The sequence below is a fragment of the Canis lupus genome, chromosome 10, assembly GCF_011100685.1.
Source record: "Canis lupus familiaris isolate Mischka breed German Shepherd chromosome 10, alternate assembly UU_Cfam_GSD_1.0, whole genome shotgun sequence".
NCBI classification, from domain to species: Eukaryota; Metazoa; Chordata; class Mammalia; order Carnivora; family Canidae; genus Canis; species Canis lupus.
The window spans coordinates 66,730,716-66,752,231 of NC_049231.1; the positions used below are offsets into that span (position 1 = coordinate 66,730,716).

The 21,516-nt window shown below is 42.6% G+C and overlaps 2 long non-coding RNA genes across 2 annotated transcripts in view; one reads left to right on the plus strand and one right to left on the minus strand.

Annotated features, from left to right (window-relative positions):
- The window catches only part of LOC111097793, a 343,982-nt gene that overhangs the window by 176,823 nt on the left and 145,643 nt on the right, over positions 1 to 21,516 (plus strand). The gene's annotated exons all lie outside the window — the stretch shown is intronic.
- LOC111097794 lies at positions 5,937 to 20,220 on the minus strand. The gene is made up of 3 exons (XR_005366187.1): positions 19,145 to 20,220; positions 12,979 to 13,102; positions 5,937 to 6,268 (listed from the first exon to the last, which is right to left on the minus strand). It is a non-coding gene; the product is annotated as an uncharacterized LOC111097794 (long non-coding RNA).

The window sequence follows — 21,516 nt, forward strand, 5'->3', positions numbered from 1 at the left end:
TCTGTTCCCCCATATGATCATTAATTCCCAAAGCCCTAGACTCCTAATAACATTTGCCCCAGGGCAGACCCAGCTTCCCCATTAGCTCACCACTCTGGTTTCAGTTCACTAGGCAGCTTTTCACCCATGTGGATCTACCTTACTTTCATGCAATTTCAGCTATGCATTAAAAAATATGTTGTAATTGATTCAGCACTAGGGGTTCTGCAGCAGGAGGATTTTCAGAGTAGCTGATCTGCCACACTGCTGGAAGCAAAAATTCCCTAACTCTGTGACCTCATCTCCCTTGAGTCTTCCCATTTTCCCTGGGCTCTGGCCACATTGGCCTTCTTTCTGTAACTCAAACATATAAAGCTCACAGATGTCTCAGAGCCTTTTCACCTGTTATTTGTTTTCCTTAAAAGGTTCTTTCCTTCAATTCACATGGTTGCACTTTATCACCATTCGGGTCTCAGCTTAAATGTCCCATCTTCAGATTCTTCCCTAATTACTCTGTTGCTTTCTCTCACCTTAGCTTAATATGTCTTCTGCATAGAACTTTCCAGAACCTAAAATAAGTTTATTGGTTTATGTTTTTATTTTCTAGAATGTAAACTATTTAAGGACAGGGAATCCTGTTCTGGGAAAGTGCTTGGCACATATAGACACTTTGAAAGTACGTATTTGTTGACTGGTTTGGTAATATCCCTTTTCTTTATCCTCTGCTAAGATACCTCCCTATGAGTTCTGTTAGCCTGGAAACTAGGGCCATGTTTGTAGTGACAATAGCCAGCCAACTATAGCAGGGTCACCATGGAAGGGCCATCCTGTGTATCACAAGGGGAAAATATTCAAACTGTGTGTATAAATATGTTGTACATGTAGAAAATGTGTGTACCTGTAACAACTCATACCCATGATTCCTTGAATCATCAAAAAAAAAACAAACAAAAACAACCCCAAACTATGATTTAACCTCTGCTTTGTCACCCCAGGGAAGCCTGAGAGAAGTGTTAGCATGGAGTGGTCTCTTCTTTTTTTGGCAGATTAATTTTTTTCAGGAATGTTACTTTTTTACTGTTGAGGTGTAATTGACATACAACATTATAAGGTATATGTTGGTTTGACCATTCTATACATTGTTGTGTGTACCACAGTGAGTGTAGTTCCCATCTGTCACCATATGACATTATTAGTCTTACTGACTATATATTCCTTATGCTATACTTTTCATCTTTGTGACTTATTTATTTTATAACTAGAAATTTGTACTTCTTAATCCCCTTTATTTCACTCAGACCCCCATCTACCTCCCCTCTGGCAACTGTAAGTTCTCTGTATTTAAGTCTGTTTTTTGTTTGCTTATTCATTTTTGAGGTTGCACATATAAGTGAAATCGTGTGATATTTGTCTTTCTCTGACTTATTTTACTTAACATTATACTCTCTAGGTCCATTCATGTTGTTACCAATGGCAAGATCTCATTCTTTTTATGGCTTAGTGGTATTCCATTCTGTGTGTGTGTGTGTGTGTGTGTGTGTATGCCATTATATATATATGTGTGTGTGTGTATATATATATACACACCATGATATATACACACACTACTAAATACTATATATATATACACACACACATATATACACACACACTACTAAATACTATTATACACACACACACACACACACACCACCTCTTCTTTATCCATTCATCTATGGATGGACACTTATGTTGATTCCATATCTTGGCTATTGTAAATAATGCTGCAATAATTATAGGGGTGCATATATCTTTGTGAATTCGTGTTTTTGTTTTCTTTGGATAAATACCCAGTAGAGGAATTATAGGATCATATAGTACTTTTATTTTTAATTTTTTGAGGAACTTCCATATTGTTTTCTGTAGTGGCTGCATCAGTTTGCGTTCCCACAAACAGTGCATAGGGTTTTCTTTTCTTTACATCCTCACTAACACTTGTTATATCTTGTCTTTTGATTCTAGGCATTCTGACTGGTGTGAGGTGATATTTCATTATGGTTTGAATTTGCATTTCCCTCATGATTAGTGATGTTGAGCATCTTTTCATGTGTCTATTGGCCACCTGTATGTTGATTTTGGGAAAATGACTATTCATGTCTTCTCCTTATTTTAAATTATTTGTTTGGTTTTTGGTGTTGAGCTGTATAAGTTCTTATTTTGGATAGTAACTCCTTATGGTATATATTTTTGCAAATATCTTATTCAGCTGCTTGCCTGTTTGTTTGTTGATCATTTCCATTGCTGTGTAGAAGCTTCCTATTTTGTTGTAGTACCAACCGTTTATTTTTGCTTTTGTTTCCCTTGCCTGAAAAGACATACCGTAAATATGTTTCTAAGGCCAGGGTCAAAGAGATTACTGCCTATATTCTCTTCTAGGATTTTTATGGTTTCAGGTCTTAGGTTTAGGTCTTTCATCCATTTTTAATTTATCTTTGTGTATGGTGTAAGAAAGTGGTCCAGTTTCATTCTTTTGCATGTTGCTGTCTGGTTTTCCGAGCACCATTTGTTGAAGAGACTGTCTTTTTCCCATTGGATATTCTTGAATGATCTCTTCTTTAATTCATAGTTCAGTGCCATTAGATAGTTTTTAAGAGCTCAGCAGCTATGGCTACTAGGGAATGTCCAAATTTTTACCAATGCTCAGAACACTGGAAAGGGTCTTTCTGTTGTAGGCAAGCGATTAACTCACTTAGGGAAGTCTCATTGAAACTTAGAAGTTTGTTTTACTATGAACGAGTAAATGGTTCTCCTTCCTCTGAAAGTGCTAAATATTTTTTGCAGATACAATAAGTTGACCATCAAAAGATGACTTAAGTGCCCAAGAATTCTGAGTTAGGATAGATGTGTGACTCATATCTTATACAGGATGATACTAAAAATATTTAATGACCATCGTGGTGTGGGTGCTGGCTATAGCACAAGAGCAGAACGTCTCCTGCCCTGCCAGGTCAAGTTGGTGGGGAAGCATCAGTGAGTTCAAAGCAGCTGCTATTCAACAACTGATAATGGATGTGTTTCAATGTTTTAAAAACCAGTATGTATTAACCAAATATTAGCCTTGATATTATGGAATTATGGATGGTCTGAGCTTCTAAGGGCTTCAGAAATCATCTAGTCCTGAGGTTTTCATATGTATTCTTAAACTATGGAAACTAATAAACTATAGTTTATTTGTGAACTATTCTTAAGCTTTTTCAAAAAATGCCTTTTAGTCCCTTTTCTATACATTAGGATTGGTTTCATTGATGTATGATCATGAATTTTAGACGACTTAGCTGTTTATATCTCGTTCTCAGAAGCCTGTCTGCTTTCAAACGCCTTTTAAAAATGACTGGCTATGGAGAATTCTCTCTGCAGAGAATCTCCCATCTGTTAAGTGAACCACTACAATCTCCTTTCTATTTCCCCATTATGGATGAACATAAGCACAGCTAATCCAGAAGCTTCGATTTAGCCATAAGTTTCAGTTTAGTATAGCCTTCTGTTGCTTGAAGTCTTTTACCAGAACTGCACATAAATTCATGTGATGGCTATTCTCCTTTTTCCTTTCTCCTGACCACATGGGACAGAGGTTACTGTGATGCAGTGGAAAGAGCCTGACTTTTAGAGTCCAAAGACTTTTGGTAAAGACAAAAGAGGCCGTTCCTAGCAAGTACCTGTAATATATAGTAGTTGCTCAAAAGTGTTTGTTGAACCTGAGGTATAAATGGCCAGGGAAAGGTCAGCCAAGAGGAAATGAAAGAAGGCAGATGCTCTTAATAATTCACAACCTAAAAAATCAGACTCAGTACTCAGCATCCACCAACACTGAGTCTTTTGATGGAACCCACGGTATAGCAGCTATGCTGTTGATGCTGTGCGTGTTTTATCCAGATATAAAGTCCTGACATCTTTCCTGGGATCTTCCCAAAACACTTAGGGTTCCAATTACAGGTTTTCCAAAAATTTGGCCAACACAAGGAATTGTTTGACAACCATTATCAAAGGGAAATAAAAATATTTTTTAAAAACCGGACCTCCAGTTAAAAAAAGAAAGTAACTTTTATTTCGAGTGTCAGGAGGAAATGGGGATAAATTTGGTATTTTGCAGCAGGAAAGAAACAATTAACAGAAATACTGCATTTGCACTAAGAGGAACAGCAGCTGAAGTTTGGGAGGGGGTGTGCTAAGAAAAGGGCAGGAAAGAAAAACTGTTTTACAAATGAGATTTCTTTAGCTTCCAGAAATAGAGAAAGTAGTTTACATACTCCTGCACATCTGTGTAGACTTGCAAAATGTGCTTTGCCTAATTCTTAGGTTGTACTGTTTGTGCTATTGGTATGCAAAAGACCAATGCCATTTTAATATTTATGATGTTAACAAACTCCTCCTGTCCCAGCCTCTGCTTATAATGGTGGATCAGGACAAGCACTAGAATTTCAAAGATGATTGAATTTAGAGTCAGAAGGGACACTAGATAACAACTCCAGGTCTTTGGAAGGGGAAAAAAAAATCTCTTTCCTAGCTTTAGCAGAAAATGCTTTTATTTTCTAGGCAATGTGAGTTAGGTGGCCACAAATCACACTGAAGTAAAAATTTCCTGTTGGAAACTCCAGAATTCTGTGTTGAACACTGGACTTAGTCAGATCCAAATATGATGCCAGGTTATCTTACGTATGTTCTGCAGAAGGAAAAGAACCTCCTTCCAGATGGAATGTCCCGCCCAGATTTTCCCACATTGTTTTCGATATTATTGCTTTCCTCAATGGTTTCAATAGTGGCACAGTTTCAAGATTTTATCCCCTACTCCACCTCCCCCCAGGATGTGTTGATTGCACTCCATGTTCAATTATTCGTGTACATTCATCTGTTTAGCTCCTGCTCAGCACACAGCTCTTAGCTCTACATCTTTCCTATGGATCTTAAAAACCCTTTCCCTTGACCCACAGTCTCTGTAGCAGCAAAGCTCAGTTGCTGGGCCTCTGCGGCTGTGCACCCCATAGCCCTTTGTGGGGATGACGTCTCCTGTAGTCCCTCCTGGCTCCCCCATCTCCATGACCATCTACCACCTGACTGGCTAGCCACCTCTCTAAATGTGGGATGATGCATCACCAAAGCTATCACTGTTCAAAAAGAGGGCATTGTTTGCTCTCTCTGAGTTTTTCTCTTATTTCTTGGGTGTAGCTAGAGCTCCTATTTCATTTTAAAATAACTTTTCTTAAAAAGGAACATATACTGATCCACTTAATGCATTTACCAGTTCATTTCACTTTTGATCCAACAATTATTTCTAACAATATAAGGAGCCTGTATTGGCTGCTCAGAAAGAAGTGTGTGTGCAGTGAAAGCTGTCTTTGGGAGTAAATAAAGAGCTGAGGATCTTAAGCTCTGTGACCGCACAGCCTCAGCTCACCACTTAGCAGCTCCAGGCTGGAGCTGAGGTTGGAGGAGATCAGACGCTTGGCCGCATGCTAGTTCGCACATGTTTCAGGGGTGCACATTTCCACAGGGCTCCTCTCTGACCCTGATGCCTTTTTTCTCTGTGATCCCCCTTAGTGCTTGATCTGGGAATTATTTGAAAATGAATGAGAATAGCAGCAAGGCAAGTAGGTGTTTCTTTTTCCTCCTTTCCCCTTCACTCTCTTGTTCTCTACTCCCTGTGTCTTCACTTTCTCTTCTGTCTCACTTCCCCCTCTGTTCAAAATGGAAAGCTCTGTGCTGCTGTGAAAGCCCCTTCCAGGAGGGCTGAGAGGGAGGCAGGGCATCAAGTGGGGAAGGTCATTCCCCAGGCCTCACATTCGCATAGAGCTCAAACTTAGAAGTTCCTTCCCCAGGGGGCTGAAGGAAGTGTGCTATGCCTTCATTTAAAAAAAAAATCCTAATTATTTTGCAAAGGGAACAATTTACTTTGTGAAATACAAACATATACAATATGCGAAAGTTTTGTATTTCTTCTTTTCTTTAATATACTCCAAGCCCTTCCTCCCCCTAAAGAAAGGAAGGAAGACAGTAGGTAGGAAGGAAGGAGAGAAAGGAAGACATGGGCAGAGACCAGCCCTCCTCCACTCTGAGAGGTCGCGGTTGTGGAGTAATGGGAATGGGAACAAGGAAGGATTGGCTCACTCAGTGATCCTCTTGGCTCCACCATGACTGGCCTCGGACCTGGAAAATGCCCTTCTGTGAGCCTTGCCATGCTCAAGATTAAGGTGATAGACTGGAGGTCTTTATGATCTCCTCCAGAGGCAGCAACTTTCCATGATTCTGACAGACCCTTTGAAGAAGAGATGTGTTTAAAGTTAGGGCTTCACACTCCAGATTTTCATGGAAAAGGGAAAAAAAAGACCTGATGGTTTTTCCCTGCCTTCCCCTGGAGACCCTTCGAGAGAAAGCATTTGTCAAACATCACTTGGAGCAGCCAGGTTTAGCAACATGGCTAAGTCAGGCTACCAGGAGTGAAGCCAAGCACGGGATGGAGGACTTAACTAAATTCTCCAGCAGAGGCCTGGGAGACAAAGTTTTTTGAGAAGCATTGTCTGTATCAGGAATTGAAATGAGCTGGAGAGGCTGGTGAAAACAGGATTTCTCATGACAAATGCAGATGTGACCAGCAGGGGGTTTGCCTACAGGAAGAATACAGAAGGAGGTCCTCTGAGAGGCATCCATCATAGCCACAAATACTTCCTTAAAAGCTACCTTTAAATAATGGAAAATGCATGTTAATGTATGTAGACAATAGGAGCCTGGGACAGGCCTCCTATTGTACAGTATATGGGGCAATAACTGAGCCTCAGTGTCCACTGAGAGGCGAGAAGTCTGCAGAGACCAAAGCTTACTGTGAAATCCCGGCTGGCTTCTCATTATGTGCGTCACAGAAGTTGTGACTGAATAATTTCCCATTCCCCCTTACAGGTTTCCCAATTCCACACCTTTTGCACATTCAACCACATTCAACCGTTGCGGTTTCAGCATTCTAGTAAGCCTTTCTTGCCATTGACATGAGTTAGATGGCATGCCCTGGAATCCAGGATGTGGGAGGTGAGGAGGTCAGGCATGGGGTAAGGCAGTGGCTGGGTTGGTATCATCTGCAAAGCAAAACTTTGTGCAGCATATTCCAGTAGAGTTTTTATTGATGTTCTTCTAAATTAGGTTCCCTGTCTAGAAATCCACTCAAGACAAAATGTTGATGTTCCTGAGCAGGAATGACGATGTATCACTGTGATCACACTTAGGAGAGCGTCTTGCCTGCTGGAAATCATGAACTGCACCAGAAGATACTCTGTGTTCCTTATAAGGATGATGATTTAAGCATTCAGCCCTATTCCTTAAGCCAGCCAGTGCAGACAGAAGGAAAAACGATATTCACAGGTTTCACTTATCTGGGGCTTACTGTGTGGCAGCCACTTTGCTCCTCTCTCCCCCTCAAAGAACTCTCTGAAGCATACACAGTTATTCTCTCCATCAGGCAGGTGAGAGCACTAAAGGTCCTCATACAGCTGGTAGGGCCAGAACCAGAGCTCAGAGCCTGGCCTGGCTGTAGAATACTTGCTCCAACCATCATGCGGTACCAGCCCCACTCTGAATTCCTTAGCCCACTCTCCTTAGAGGAGAAAAAAAAAAAAAAAAAAAAAAATGAAAGAACAGAGGATTAGATTACCAGAGCCCAGGGTTGTAGCCGAGAACCCACCTGAAATTCTACCTCCAAGATATCTGACAAAGAAATAAAATGGCTCATTGGTCACTTAGAGTGGTTGAGTCCGTTCTCCAGGGAGTTTGTTTTTGAGAAGGATGCTCACCAGGCCATTGGCCACTCTGAGTGACACAATCAGTTTCCACTTGCCAGTCAGATTAACTGTCCCTGCTGAGCCTTCAGCGATATAATAGCTTCAGGAATCAGAAAAACATGTGGTCATCACCGATGCAGATTCAGGCCATGTGGAAGGAGAGTAGATAGGAGAAAGGAATTCTTGGGTAAAGGGCTGGTCTGGGTAGCCATCAAAGACTGGAATCTCTACCGTAAGGTCTTTAAGAAGGGGTAGGATACCATCTGTTTGGCATAAGACTGAAGGTTAGGGGTCAGGGACTCATATTTGTTTCCTTCCAGTTCTAGAATGTCTTATCAAAAGCCTCCCATTCGTGAAATCCCTTTGGAGGGTTTTAGTCTTCCTAACCACCTCTTTAAGGTGACACTCATTGTTCAAGAGCCACCAGTGCCTACATGTAACTACCTCATTCACTGTGACATTGTGTCGGCTACTTGCCTGAGTGTATTTCTGGTTTCACATAAAGAAGGTGCTGCAGGGCAGGGGCAATTTCCTAAATTCTTTTGTGATCATTCTTCCCCAGTGCCTAACATTCATTCATTTAACAAATATTTACCGAAAGCCAACTCCGTGTCAGGCACTGAGTTTATAAAGCAGAATAAGGTTCAGCTCCAGTCATTAGAGAGCTTACATCTAAGACATATCGTAACTAAGTGGGATGCACTGATTAGCATTAAGTACGTGGAGCTCTTACGGAGGGTTGTTCTGTATTATGCACAGAGTAGATGCTCAATGAAATGTTTGTTAGATGAATGAAATACGTGCTTATAGGATACAAGTAATGAAAGATATGCCATCCTAAGGATTATTGTGGCAGAAAGTGTTCATTTCGGGTAGAGGACGAAAGGCTGTGTGTTCATATCCTACTTATCCTGTGCCTTATAGGATACTAAAATTGTAAGGCTAAAAGGACCTTTATGTCATTTAACTGGACCCCCAGATTTTTACCAAGGAGAAAACTAAGACCCAGAGAGTTTGGCTTGCCTCTGTATACGTCATCACAGCAGAAGCTGCATTCTCTCCTTCCTCGCCAGCTCTTTCTTTCCGACAGCAGCGTGAACTCAAAGGACCACAGGCTAATGCAGCATCCTTAATGACCCTAGTTATTGCCTTGATTGAGCTTTTCCTAATCAAAGCACAGCCCTTGTAGTAGGGAATTTCCAAAAAGCTGCCTGAGGCTGCTGATCAACAATTCATTTTTAGCATTTCTTTTTAAATCGCTCTAAGTCGTTGCACCTGGGTCACAGTGACAGCTGAGTAAGGGGGCTGAGCAGCAACGTTCAGGGCACCAGGTTGGTAAGCCCCTCTGCCATGTATATGCATGAGTTCTCCATTTGCATAAAGTGAAAAAGCATCGCTCCCATTAATCACCGCATTCATCTTAATAATTAGTGGCAATAATGTTGAAGAGCGGTGGTCTCCACATCGATCTCCGAGGCACCATGGGCTATTTCTGTTGCAGATGAATGATCATCAAGAGTGACAAGTTGATGTCTTTGGATCGACCACCCCAGTTCCACGTGCTTTACAGCCTGGCAGCTGGTCAGGAAGCTCCAGTGATCTGTGGGGCTAATGCTGTCCCTCTAACAAGGCCAGTAAAAAGGAGTGATGTGACACCTGGGAGGGGGCTTGAGAAAAAGTCCCTGACCACTTTAAGGGGCCCTCTTTCAGCCATATGCATAGTAAACTAGCCGTAACTGCAAAGCAAGAGGCTATTTGTCATAAAGATTATGACTCCATGGTTAAGCACTTGAAAGGCTACCACTTGCTCTCAGACCTTCTCCATAAAAGATTGGCTTGGGGTCTGTAATTTGCCAATACTTCTGGGTCAAGAGAAAGCCGTTTTAGATCAGAAATGTAATAGAATGTTTTAAGGCCAGTGGTACAGTGCCAGAAAGGATGGAAGTATTAATAATTTTCATGGTTTTTTTTTTTTTTAAAGGCCCTATCAGGTAAAAAAACAGAAGTCACAAAGGAATCCACTGGAAGATTTGAAGAGAAACTACAAAGGACTTCATTAATATAAAAGGGAAGATTAGTCAGAGAACAAAAGAATAAGGAAGGAGGCAGGGAATGGAGAGAGGGAAGGAATTATAATAATGTAAGACAGGGAGACTGGTGGGTGAAAACTAGGGAGGAATTAAAACAAAGACTCCTAGACTTTCTAGATCCACAGGATCTTCCTGCATATCCCTCCTTTGTGACAAGATGAAGACAAAGTGTGAGTGACAGGGAAATTCCAGTTTTAGATGTAAATTTATAAAAAGTAACAACAATTAAATTTCTCCTGAGGTCTGGGTTAGCCAAGCCAAAAGCACAGCATTAGGGTTGATTTGGGAGATTTGATAGTACTTTTTCTTCTGCTTTCTTAACTTATATTCACTAGTAAAGGTTTGAAACTACCTTTGTGAACTCTCATTCTGCTTTCATTAGAAAGTGGAGTTTATATTATCTACAAAAAGTTGATAAAAAGCTCCGGAAGGGAGTGCAGGTGTATCCAATGGCTATTTGTTTTCTTAGGGACTTTAAAAATATAGCTGTCCTTGGGGCACCTGGGTGGCTCAGTCAGTTAAGCATCTGCCTTTGGCTGGGGTCATGATCCAAGGGTCCTGGGATCGAGCCCCACGTTGGGTCCCTGCCCAGCTGGAGTCTGCTTCTCCCTCTGCGCCCCACTCTCCTCCCGCTCAGGTGTGCGTGCACTCTCTCTCTCTTTCAAAATAAATAAAATCTTTAAAAAAAATTATGTAACTGTCTTCTTCCCTCTCCCCAATGACATAACGTGAACTTCTGCATCCCCGCCCCTGCTTAGTGTGTCTCTGCACTTGCACGTCCTCTGTGCAAAGGTCAGCACATTGAGTTTGGTCAGCCTGTGCGCGGCCTACTCAACTTTGGAACAAGATATATGACTCAGAACTGAGCACTTTGAGAGTTGGTTTTTCTTGTTGCAGACCTTTTCCCTTCTTTGTAGCATTCTCTGGTTTTGGTATCTAGAGAGAGGCTCTGTTACAGCTCTGTGCTGGGCTTTGAGGGGAAAGGAAGGGTCCAACTGTAAAACATCTAATAAACGTGCGTGTGAATAAACACCAGGGCTGACACATCCTCCTAAGTGAGGTTCATGAAGATCGGGTCTTGCACAATCCCTTTGAACCAATTCTCATTTTCCTTGGAGATACAGGATGCTGAAAAGAAAGGGTTTCCTATCCACAGGTTTGGAAGCAGGTCAAGGATTCTGGGATATGAACAACAGCATTCTTCAAGATCCTTTACTGTGTGGTAGCAGGATGGAAAAGGAGGTATGCTAAGTGACAGCAGAACCTGGCATCTTTGACCCCAAGAATTACAGCGTCTGAGCCAACAAAGGAAGAAGACGATGGGGGTCCTTGGTCTGCCCATTCTGGTCTTGGAGTAGCTTGGTCTTCTTCAGCCAAAATGGCCTCATTGGTAGGGCGTGCGCCCGGCTTGCATCTTCTAGGTAAGCCGTGGACATTTTGCAAGGCTAGATTTTCCCTTCGTATCCTCCTGTCCAGTGTGTCTTGCTGAGCCTAGTTCCTTTCCCCTACCTCTCAGCGTCTGGAGTGTGCCCGGGTGTTTTTAATTGGATTCTCTGAAATGCATTTCTGACACTGATTTGGTTACATTATATTCCATTCTGTTATCAAACAAATTTGCTGTCAAACAAAAGATCAATGTTATTGTAATGTCCTACTTGATGGATTAAATAGGGTATTATTCAACTCTTATTAAACAATCAAGAAAAACACACTGGGACATGCTTTCATTCGCAGCTGCTAACAAATACATTGCATGTGATCTGTGATTAAGAAACAAAGCAGGAGCAGTTATTTTCAGATTAATTAAACAAACAAGTAGGATTTAGGGACCAGGATTTTTAAAACCCAGTACAGTTCTTTGAAACATATTTGGAAAAGGACATAATTTACTTTAACTACATGAGTGAACACTTAAGAATATAAAATCTTTCAGTGACGCAATTCTGGATTAATTGCCCGGAACTATCGCAGCGCCATAAACAAAACCGTTCTAGGGATGGACCTTTCAGAGGATTTTTTTTTTTTCCTTGTGAGTAAATGTCCATTTAGAGAGCTTTTCTAAATTTAGAAGCGATGTTCATCAATCATTTATAATAAGCGCCAAGTAACTCCACTCAGCTGCCTGCCCGAGATGCACCCCCCTTGTGCAGGGCGCTCCCCTCAGAGTGCTTGCATTGCTAGCCCGGCGTTCACTCCATTACCAGGGCCTGACCTTTGTGTTTCTCAGACTTTGCTCTCAAGATGCCCAGAGAAAGCAAATATTAAATCAGTAGAAATCTCTCTCTTATCTCAGCCTGCCTGGCTCTATATTATCTTTAGCCCCCCCACCCCCGCCCCCATCTCCCAGCTTTACATACAGTTGGCTACATTTTGGCTCCTTCTGTCTGATGCTGTTTCCGCTAATGGCTGAAGAAATGGAACATTACACCATTTAACGTGTGTGGGTCACATTAATCACAGAAAATTCTTTTAATGTCTCAGAAGTAACTGTCAAACTGGACATACTGAATCTATTTAAACTAAAGCATGCCATTTTTTATCTACAGTGATCTTTAATTCCCATAAAAGGGTCAAGAAAATGTGATTAAGTGACAGTTTTAAAATGTACTATAATATTAAATAGCTTGATTAAGTGACAACTATAAAATGTAATACAATATTAAGTATCTGGCTATGTCCCAAAAGAACTTTAAAGTATTTTTGAACGGTTTGGGAATTCACTAACCCATAATGGGTTACTAAAGAATTTTTTTGTGTGTGGGGACATAAAAATAGTTGAACTTAAAACACACTAAAAAAATACCCCCCAAACAACAACAAAAGCTCATAGCATTACAGATGAGTTAGAATTGTAGTCTCTCTTTGATTAGAATTGTAGCCTCTCTTTGGAGCACCAAGGACTGGACTTTTGGCAATAAGGAATGATCGTTTTAGGATTCTGAATTTACCAGTGTTTGACTGGAATTGTAATGCCTGTAACACAAAGAATAGAATCAAAATAATTGTGACAGAGAGACCTCACAGCCATGTGGAAAGGCCACAAGCTAGTCAGTGACCTCTCAGGCTACCCCCCAAGGGGCTGATCATCACTCTCCTGGTGCCCAACTTACCTTAGATATTATAGCTTGACTCTTGGCCGGGGGTGGGGGGTGGGCATAGTAGGAGACACCAGCTTGGCAGAGCTCAAGTCCTCCAGCTATCCAGTTCTCTCTAGTAAAGTAAGCCGTGGAGATGCTGAAACATAAGATGGGAACCACACAAGGATCCTTGCTATGTCTGGACTTTAATGGAGGCACTGTCTGGGGGAATGAAGGTGGAAGGGGACAGTTCTATATAACATCTAGGATAAAAATTTGGGCCAGGTGCCCAGGCCAAGTGAGTAAAGAAGTTTACACCGTTATTCAGACAGTTTAGTAACTCTTGGGCCCTGAATATTTGGTCATATCTCAGCCTGGGCTCCCCCAGAAAGCATACTTGAGTCAAAGGCTTCTGTGCTATGATGCTATTAGAGGATTCAACCCCAGGGAGCAGGAGGGGAAAGGAGAGTGAGGCAGAGAGAGCCAATATGAGGATGTCTTTTCCTGTTGGCTGCTACTGATAGCTTGATCTTGATCTTGATCCTGATCTTGCAGACTGTCCCCTCGGAAACCATCTGAGCTGCATAACCCTATAGTCCATCTGAGAGGAAAAGGGGAAAAGACTTTATCTGCCATGGGTCAAATGTTTCCTCCATTGTACCTCAACTCATGACTACTGGTTGCATTTGGGTGGGTGCACGGCAGGCTCTTGAAGCATCCTGCACCTCTATAGCAACGGGGAATTCCCAGAGCAGGAGATGAGCTAGGTCAATGGCGCCTACGTGATGTCATTTGGAGCTCATGCAGAAGCTGGTCACTGCAGTGGTTTCTGGAACAAGGAAAGTCTGAAAGAGTCAGAAGTGGCCCATAGAAGGGTCCCTGTCCAGGTCAGAATCAGATAGAGGCAAGGCTTCTCTGCCTGTAGCCAGATTCACCAGAACATTTCCATATGTCACTACTGAAAGAATGTCAGTCGAGTTTTGAAGTGTCTTCCTGGCTTCTGTCCCAAGCTCCCCTCAGACTGCAGGGAGGTTCTGGGCTGGGCACCGTGGACAAGTATAGCCTGCTCCTCTAAAATTTAGCAAGTGGATATTAAGTTTTGATGATGCTTAGCAAGTGGCTCTGCCTAGAATCATGAACATAGGCCACATGCCCCTTAAGCATGTGTCCCATCGAGAACAGGGTTGATTCTGACTTTCAAGGACACTTCAAGAAAAAGATGGAAAACTGTGCTAGATATCACTGTGAGTCCCACAGTGACAGAGACGAATGGCCACGACACATTTACGTGGGCTCACTCTTTCTCAGGGTGATGATGAAGCTTCATCTGGAAGATTTGCTCATCGATCTAATAAATCAGCAAGGAAAGTTACCCTGATATTTACTCGGGACTTTCTTTCCTGTCTTCATTTCATTCCATTCCTCCAGTTGCTCACCCTCATACCAGGCTACATAAATCTCTTCTCCTTCTTCTGCCCCTTTGTCAACCATTAGCCTGCTCCCCCTCTGTCATTGTTTCACCAGACTGGAGATGTAACTCTTTTAATCTTCCCTGATAAATCAGGCTCTTGGAATCACTCCTTGTTGCTCCCTCAAACTCCCTGGAGCTGGGATATAGGGCTCTGAGCGCCTGGTGCAGACGTTTCTTTTATAATGGGCCCTGAAAGGTTGTCAGCTGCAGATAATTAGGATCTCACTTCCCGCCATCGAGCTGCATATATCTTCCATGCAAAGAACCCCCATCACCTTCAAAAGAATTAACACATGCAGAGGAGATATATGAGGGGGCTGGGTGACCCGAGGATGTGGCCATCTCTTCTGAAGGCCAGAACAGCTTCATGTTTCCTGTGAGAGAGAAGAACTTTCTCTCAGGAAAACCTGACCCTTCTCACACTGTTTTACGGTAAAAATCTCATGCCTTGAATCTGGATTGCGCAACACAGACTAGTGAGCAGAGTATCTTTGAAAAGAAATTATTTTGTTAATACTACTGTGCCTTTATGCTCTATCTTACTCTCCCTCCCACCCCCCGCAACCCCCATTGAACTAAAATTTAGTCTTGTCATGAGAACTCAAGTATATTTTGTGCGTAGTTTTTATGTTCTGACTGATGATAACTGGCCCACATCACGGTTAGACTTACTGTTCAATTTTTCTTTAAGAGTTGCTGAGAAGTATCAGGGATGTAGTTTTAGGAAAACTGGGTGGGCCGTCAAATGGATATGACATCAGAACACAGTGTTGGTCCCACATGCAGCCTGGCACAGGGAAAATTCTTCTCAGCAAATGATCCATGAGACCTCGGGGCCTACCATGTTTAGAGGTAGGTTATTATTCCGAGGGGAGGGAGAAATCAAATAGGGTGGGTCTGAGACTCTCTTCCCCACACTTCTATCAGAGCAGATTTATTTTTGTCTGCTATATATTCAGATTCCATGTAATTTTGTATTTTTAAAAAGATGGAATTAAGTTTGAAACCTTCTGGTTCCATCACCTTGTCGGTGAGGAAAGAGCCCCAGAAATGTTAAGGTCACATAGCTTGTTATGCTGTAAGTGAAAGGGAGAGTATAGGACCTCCAGTCCCTGGGTTTTTCATCTTTCCCTACCACTGTGCCGTATCATAATCTTCATAATGTTCCTGAGTATTGTATTGGGATCATTAGGAAATAGACAGGCCTATATATTCCTAGGCTAATGCTGATGATAAAGTACTATTCTTGGTCTGAGGTGCTCTCACTGACCTGTGCATTTGGAGTAATTTTTCTGGTGGTGGGGACAGATGTGCACTGAGTCACCCTCAAATTGCCATCATCCGAGAAATGATTGGTGAGTCTCAGGGGTGTGATCTTTGACCATGAATCTCGGCAAAAGGAACTAATGCCTTGGGGGAGAAAGCACAACTTGGCCTAAGCCTCATCAGAGTCACTACTGGGGCTAACTGTAGAATTTTAGAGCTAGACTGGGCCACAGCCATCCTCTAGCCAAACCCATCCCTTTTAAAGGGGAGGACGATGAGTCCCAGAAAAGCCAATTTTCCCACAGGAAAGAGGAGCGAGTTTAGGACTGGTGGGCCATAGGCATTGATTCTTATAGGTATTGATTCTTGTTTCTTGGCTGGAAGGAGCTGGAGCTTGATTTGCCTGTTGCCTTTTTTCCCTTTCCACTGGGACTAGTCCAAGACAGTGATGTGGGTAAAGGTGTCTGCTCTGCAGACTAAAACTCCCTTGGGGCCAGCAGATGGGGGAGAGAGGGAGGGGCAGGTGGGAAGTTACCAAGTCTGTTTGCCTCTCAGCCCAGTCTGTGCCCCTCCATGGGTCCACAATTAAAAATGGCGGTCCGGCCTCAACATGTTAACTTGTTTTTCTTATTTGATTCAGAACTTGGGTGAGGAAGAGTCTCAACATCCTACTTTCTGGAACTTATATTGCCATCAGTCCGCTGGCTGGCATCTCCATGAATCTAAACTAACTTCCCTGTGGAGAATGGAGCCAGCTGGAATCATTCTTAATAAGAAGCCCAGTGGTTGGCATCATCTGTTGAAATGGGTGAAGACCAAAGTTATAGTGGGTTTTGACCGAGATTCTTTTTCTGAGCAGGGTTTTTCAAAACATTTCTTAAGAGCAAAACTTGAAACAAATGGGAGGCCTTGTTCCCACCAGGACTTAAAATACCAACATATGTATCAAGAATCTATTCAATTTGATAAGTCAGTTCAAAGTGACCAGGAAATAGCAACAAGAAGCCAGGCGTGGAAACCAGCATTTGGTGTTTGGAGAACATTAAATACCATCTGTACATGGGTTGTTCAAGTCCTCAAGTTCTAAAACCTTTCTCCTCCCCTTCTGTTTTTTCTTTCTTGTCAGACATTCATTTATTTTTAGAGATTCAGAGGGCTTTCTCTGATTAGGTAAAGGTGTCACACACACACACACACACACACACACACACAACCCAAACAACAAAACACAAAAGCAAAAAGTGGGCCTACATAATAAGAAAACATCTTGGCTGAAGTTTGGGTGGACAAGGGAGGGAAGCTGTGGAGAGCATGAGAAGAGAGAGTTGTAATTAGGCTGAAAGCCATACTACTGTGGAAAGAAAGTAACTTCTTATTGAGAAAGGTAATGGTTTTAAATAAGTTTCCTCTACTGGAAGGATACTAATAACCTCCGCATCACTGAGTTGATGTCAGGATAACCTGAAGTAGTTATGGCTAACACATCACGTACCAGAAAGTGCTATGAAAATGTTAACACAGGATTAAGATAAGTTGTTCAAAACCCTAAAGACACCATGGCTTCCTGAAGGAGTAGATGATAGATGTTGGCATGTTATAGGATATATATTCTGTGAACTGATTCACCCGAGTCGTGTTGGTCTGCTTTCGTCTTTGTAACTCCATGGGAGATAAAAAGCATGAATACAGCTCACTCTGAGGGTAGGCACCACCTCCGAGTGGTTGTTACCTAGAAAAGTAAACTTACTGAAAAGCAAACAATGTATCTGCCACTCGTTGCAGAGTGCCCAGCCTTCCACCATCCTGAGTGTCCCCTTTGGCCCCTGAAGGTGGGAAGGGCTCCCTGTAAAAGGGGATGGCGGAAGGTTGCAGGACCTGTGGCACTGAGGTTTCTGCCCAACCGAGGAAAAACCTAAAGAAACAGCTGAATGATAGGAAATGAGTGTGGGAGATCTCACCTAGCTTGGTATCCACCTTCGATCAGAGGCCTTAGATTCTTGCTTATAGACTAGCTGGGTGTTTTTTTTTTTTAATTTTTATTTATTTATGATAGTCACAGAGAGAGAGAGAGAGAGAGAGAGGCAGAGACACAGGCAGAGGGAGAAGCAGACTCCATGCACCGGGAGCCCGATGTGGGATTCAATCCCGGGTCTCCAGGATTGCGCCCTGGGCCAAAGGCAGGCGCCAAACCGCTGCGCCACCCAGGGATCCCCTGGGTGTTGGTTATAATTGAATTAAGTTATTAACATTTAACGAAGAGAGAGCATCTCTCAGAATTCAGGTGTTTACTTACTCCACAGATATTTCTTGAGCACCTAGTACTTGTTGATCCCTAGATAGGAATTAAGGGAGATATAGTTGTACAGGGGAACAAGAGCCCCATGGACTTCATTTCTTCAAAGGATGACAAGAAGGCAGGCACCATTTCAAACCGAAGCATGATTTGCTTCTCATAAACCCTAAAGCGAGCTGTTGTGGGGTTCTCCTTAAGTGGCATGATTCTGACATCCAAGGCAGGTTAGAATTTTTTACTTTTTGCCTGTTATCCCATTTAAGCTCTTTAAAAAAAAAAAATCAAAGAAGATTGTTTACTTTCCAGTGCCATTTTAACTTGTTACTGGCAAGCATCTGGCCTGGGTGTTTTCCATTAGCATGAAAATTCAGGAGGCTACAGAAGAAAATACCTACAACTGAGCAGAGAGGGGGCCACTTCGTTTCCCACGTCAGACAATGTGTCTTCCATTTCTCTAGTGTAAATAAAATGATGATTCAAAGAATGTTCCCCATTAATGAGTATCTGATTTAGAATAAAATAAAATCCATGCTGGGAAGTTGATGAGCTTGATTTTGCTGAATTGCTTCTAGCATGCAACTCATATTTATTGGTCCTTTGCCTTTGACAAGTGTCACCAGTTCTCTGCTGTGCTTTCTGCTGCATGGAAAGGGAGAGGGCTTGCAGGTTGATTTTAGTTCCCTGTAACTGGAGGTGACATTTGAAAGCTCAAAGCTATTGAAAAGGTAGGTGATTATTAAAATGAAATGTGTTTCTGTTTTCCTGATTATGACCCCCCCTGGTCTTGCAATTTGCTGCCAAGCATGTTCCAAAGCTGGAACACAGGTGGTGATGTGTCTTCCCAGCTTCAGGAAAGTTTTAGATGATATTAACCACCTACTTGTTCACCTTTCCTAATTGTTTTCAACAGTAGACGTGCTGAAAAATTAAGATACGGGGAGAGAGAAATGGAAAGTTATCTACAGTGCCTTTAATGAAGGAAGAGGAGAAGGGGGGAGACAGAGACAGGGAGGGGGGAGGGAAGGAGAGAGAAAATAGCACACAATTAATCAGAAATAACACTTAAAAACAATTACTGTGGAAGAGTATTTCCCTGAAAAGCAGTAGAGTCCAATCTGAGCACGTACTTCACTTGCATTAACTACGCATTAAAATTAGTGGCAATTTACCTCTGCACATTGTCTTTTGGTTCCTAGTTAGGTTCCAACTTGCTACGCCGATGTGCTTATCCGATGGAACAGCCAGATGTATAATGGAGGGCAGGAATCATGGTCAAGTGAGAAAACAGTTTGGCCTGAGATAGGTGATGGGTGGCCTGTGCACGTGCTGGGACCCATAATCATCAGGACACACAGTGCCTTCTGAAAGAGCAGATGGAAATGACCAGTTCACTCTCCTAACTGAGCTGGGGGCAATTAAAAGAGCAGGAGCTCTGTAGCATGTTTGCTGTGTGAAGTTTCTTTGCCTGTAGAAGTTTCTGTTTTCCCATCTATAAAGTGGATCTAACACCTATGTCAGACGAATGAATAAGTAGGATAATGTTTTTAAGCACTTAAAATAATTCCCGGCACACTGTGAGCACAAGGTGTAGAAAATTTGTACTCAGTTATAGGCTCCCTACAAGGTATATTTTAAAAATTCTGCCCTTTGGTATTTTCATCAACAGAGAATTCAGAAATTTAAATAGGGCAGATTCCACAAGGGAACGTGTTCTGTGACGTCATAGGCTGTGTCTGAGGGACAAACAAAAGAATTCATATCCCAGGCCTCCTGCCTTTATGGCTGTTGTTATTCTTATTCTCATGGGCTATTCATTTGGTGATTGATTTGTGTTCATAGATCTCAGACCCATCACCCCTTCCCAACCCTCCTGCAAAGCAGTGTGGTGTTAAGAGCTCCCCAGTCATGATCCCTTCTTCTGAATTGGGCAAGGTGTCCACAGAGCTAGGCCCTTCCCTGAAATGCACATGCGAGCTGGCCTGGCTAACTGCAGACCTAAAGAATGCGCATCTCTCCCTCCACGTTCAGGTGAGCGGTCTTTCTCATCCACGAGGATACAGTCAGATCCCTCCCTTAGACTCTTCTGCACATCTGGGTGGGAGTGTGGGGTCCTTTTGGTTTTCACGTGCGTCTCCCTGGACAGCTCAGCCCTCCCCGGCTCTATAGTGTGACTGTGCTGCAGACTGGGTCGAGAATCCCAGGAAAAGAACTTTAGGCTCCAGGAGGGAACTCGGGTACAACACAAGCTACCCCCTCCATGAAATTGGATCCATCTCTGCCCCTGTGGGGCCAAGTGGCAGTTGAACATGCTTATAAATGACATAAATCACTTGCAGAACCTCAAGAAACAATTAACTCGGGTTGAAAATAGCTGCTAAGGTTTCAGCTCCTTGTGTGCTTATGTTCCTTTGCTTCAGCTTTTAGTTTTGTAAAAGAGAGGATTAAGATTGTTTTGAGGGCCAAATTGCAAGGAAGGACCAGTCTTTAGCTGTGTGGCATCTGTTTCACATTCCATGCAATTTGAATACTCACAGGTTTGCATTCTTAAAATAATTGTATAATTATTTTAAAAAGGGTTAAGGAGTCCTTCTGAGACATCAGCCTGGCAGTGTAGAGTGGATCAGTTGGTTCCACATAGAGAAGGGAATAGATAGAGATAGATATGCAGATAGACAGATAGATGAAAGCCTGAAAAGAATCTTCTAGAAAGAAACCAGGCTTGCAACAAAGACTTTCTACGTCTCTTTAGATCCACCCACAGCCCTGTGGCTCCTTCACTTTATGTTCAGTGAGGCATCAATCACTCAGCCAATGTGGAACACAGGAAGAGCTCAGGAAAATGCTGAGGGCTGGAGAGTGTTTCATTTCATAAAGAACCATGCTAACAGCCACGGCCGCCGCCTTTTTTTTTTTTTTAAAGAATAATTTTTGTTGTTTTTTTTAATTATAAAAACTAAGTTCATGGAAAAACATTTAGAAAATGCAAGAAATATTTTAAAACATTAAAATTATCTTTAGCTCAACTCCCTGACATTTTGATGTGTTTCTTTCCAGTGGGAAAGACCTCATACACCACTGCAGCAGGGGGGAGCCAGAAGTGGGTCAGAACTCTGGATGAAGTGCTTGAGGCTCCAGATCTGGAGGCCTGGCTTCTTGGTCAACCAGCAGAGACTTCCTAAGGCTGGAGCCTGAGAGGGTGCTCTGGTCTGTCCATTTCTTCATCCCGAGGAGGATGCTTAGAGCTGCATTCTTCCCACAGGCCCACTCCTGAAGTTCTGCAGCTCTTCATGAGCAGCTGCAGTTGCCCCAGAGGTGGGGGAAACCAAATCCAATATCTAATGTTTCGTTTCTTTGCTTTACCCTCTTGGAACCCTATAGGATGTGATCTTTCTGTCCCCTTTGCTCCCTATTTGGCATCACCTTAAAGCCCTTTTACATTGGGCAGAATGCTTTGATAGAACACAGGACTGGGAACCAGGGCTTCTGGGTTTCCCTCCCCCTGTGTGATCTCGGGCAACTTGGCAGCAACAACGGTGTAGGT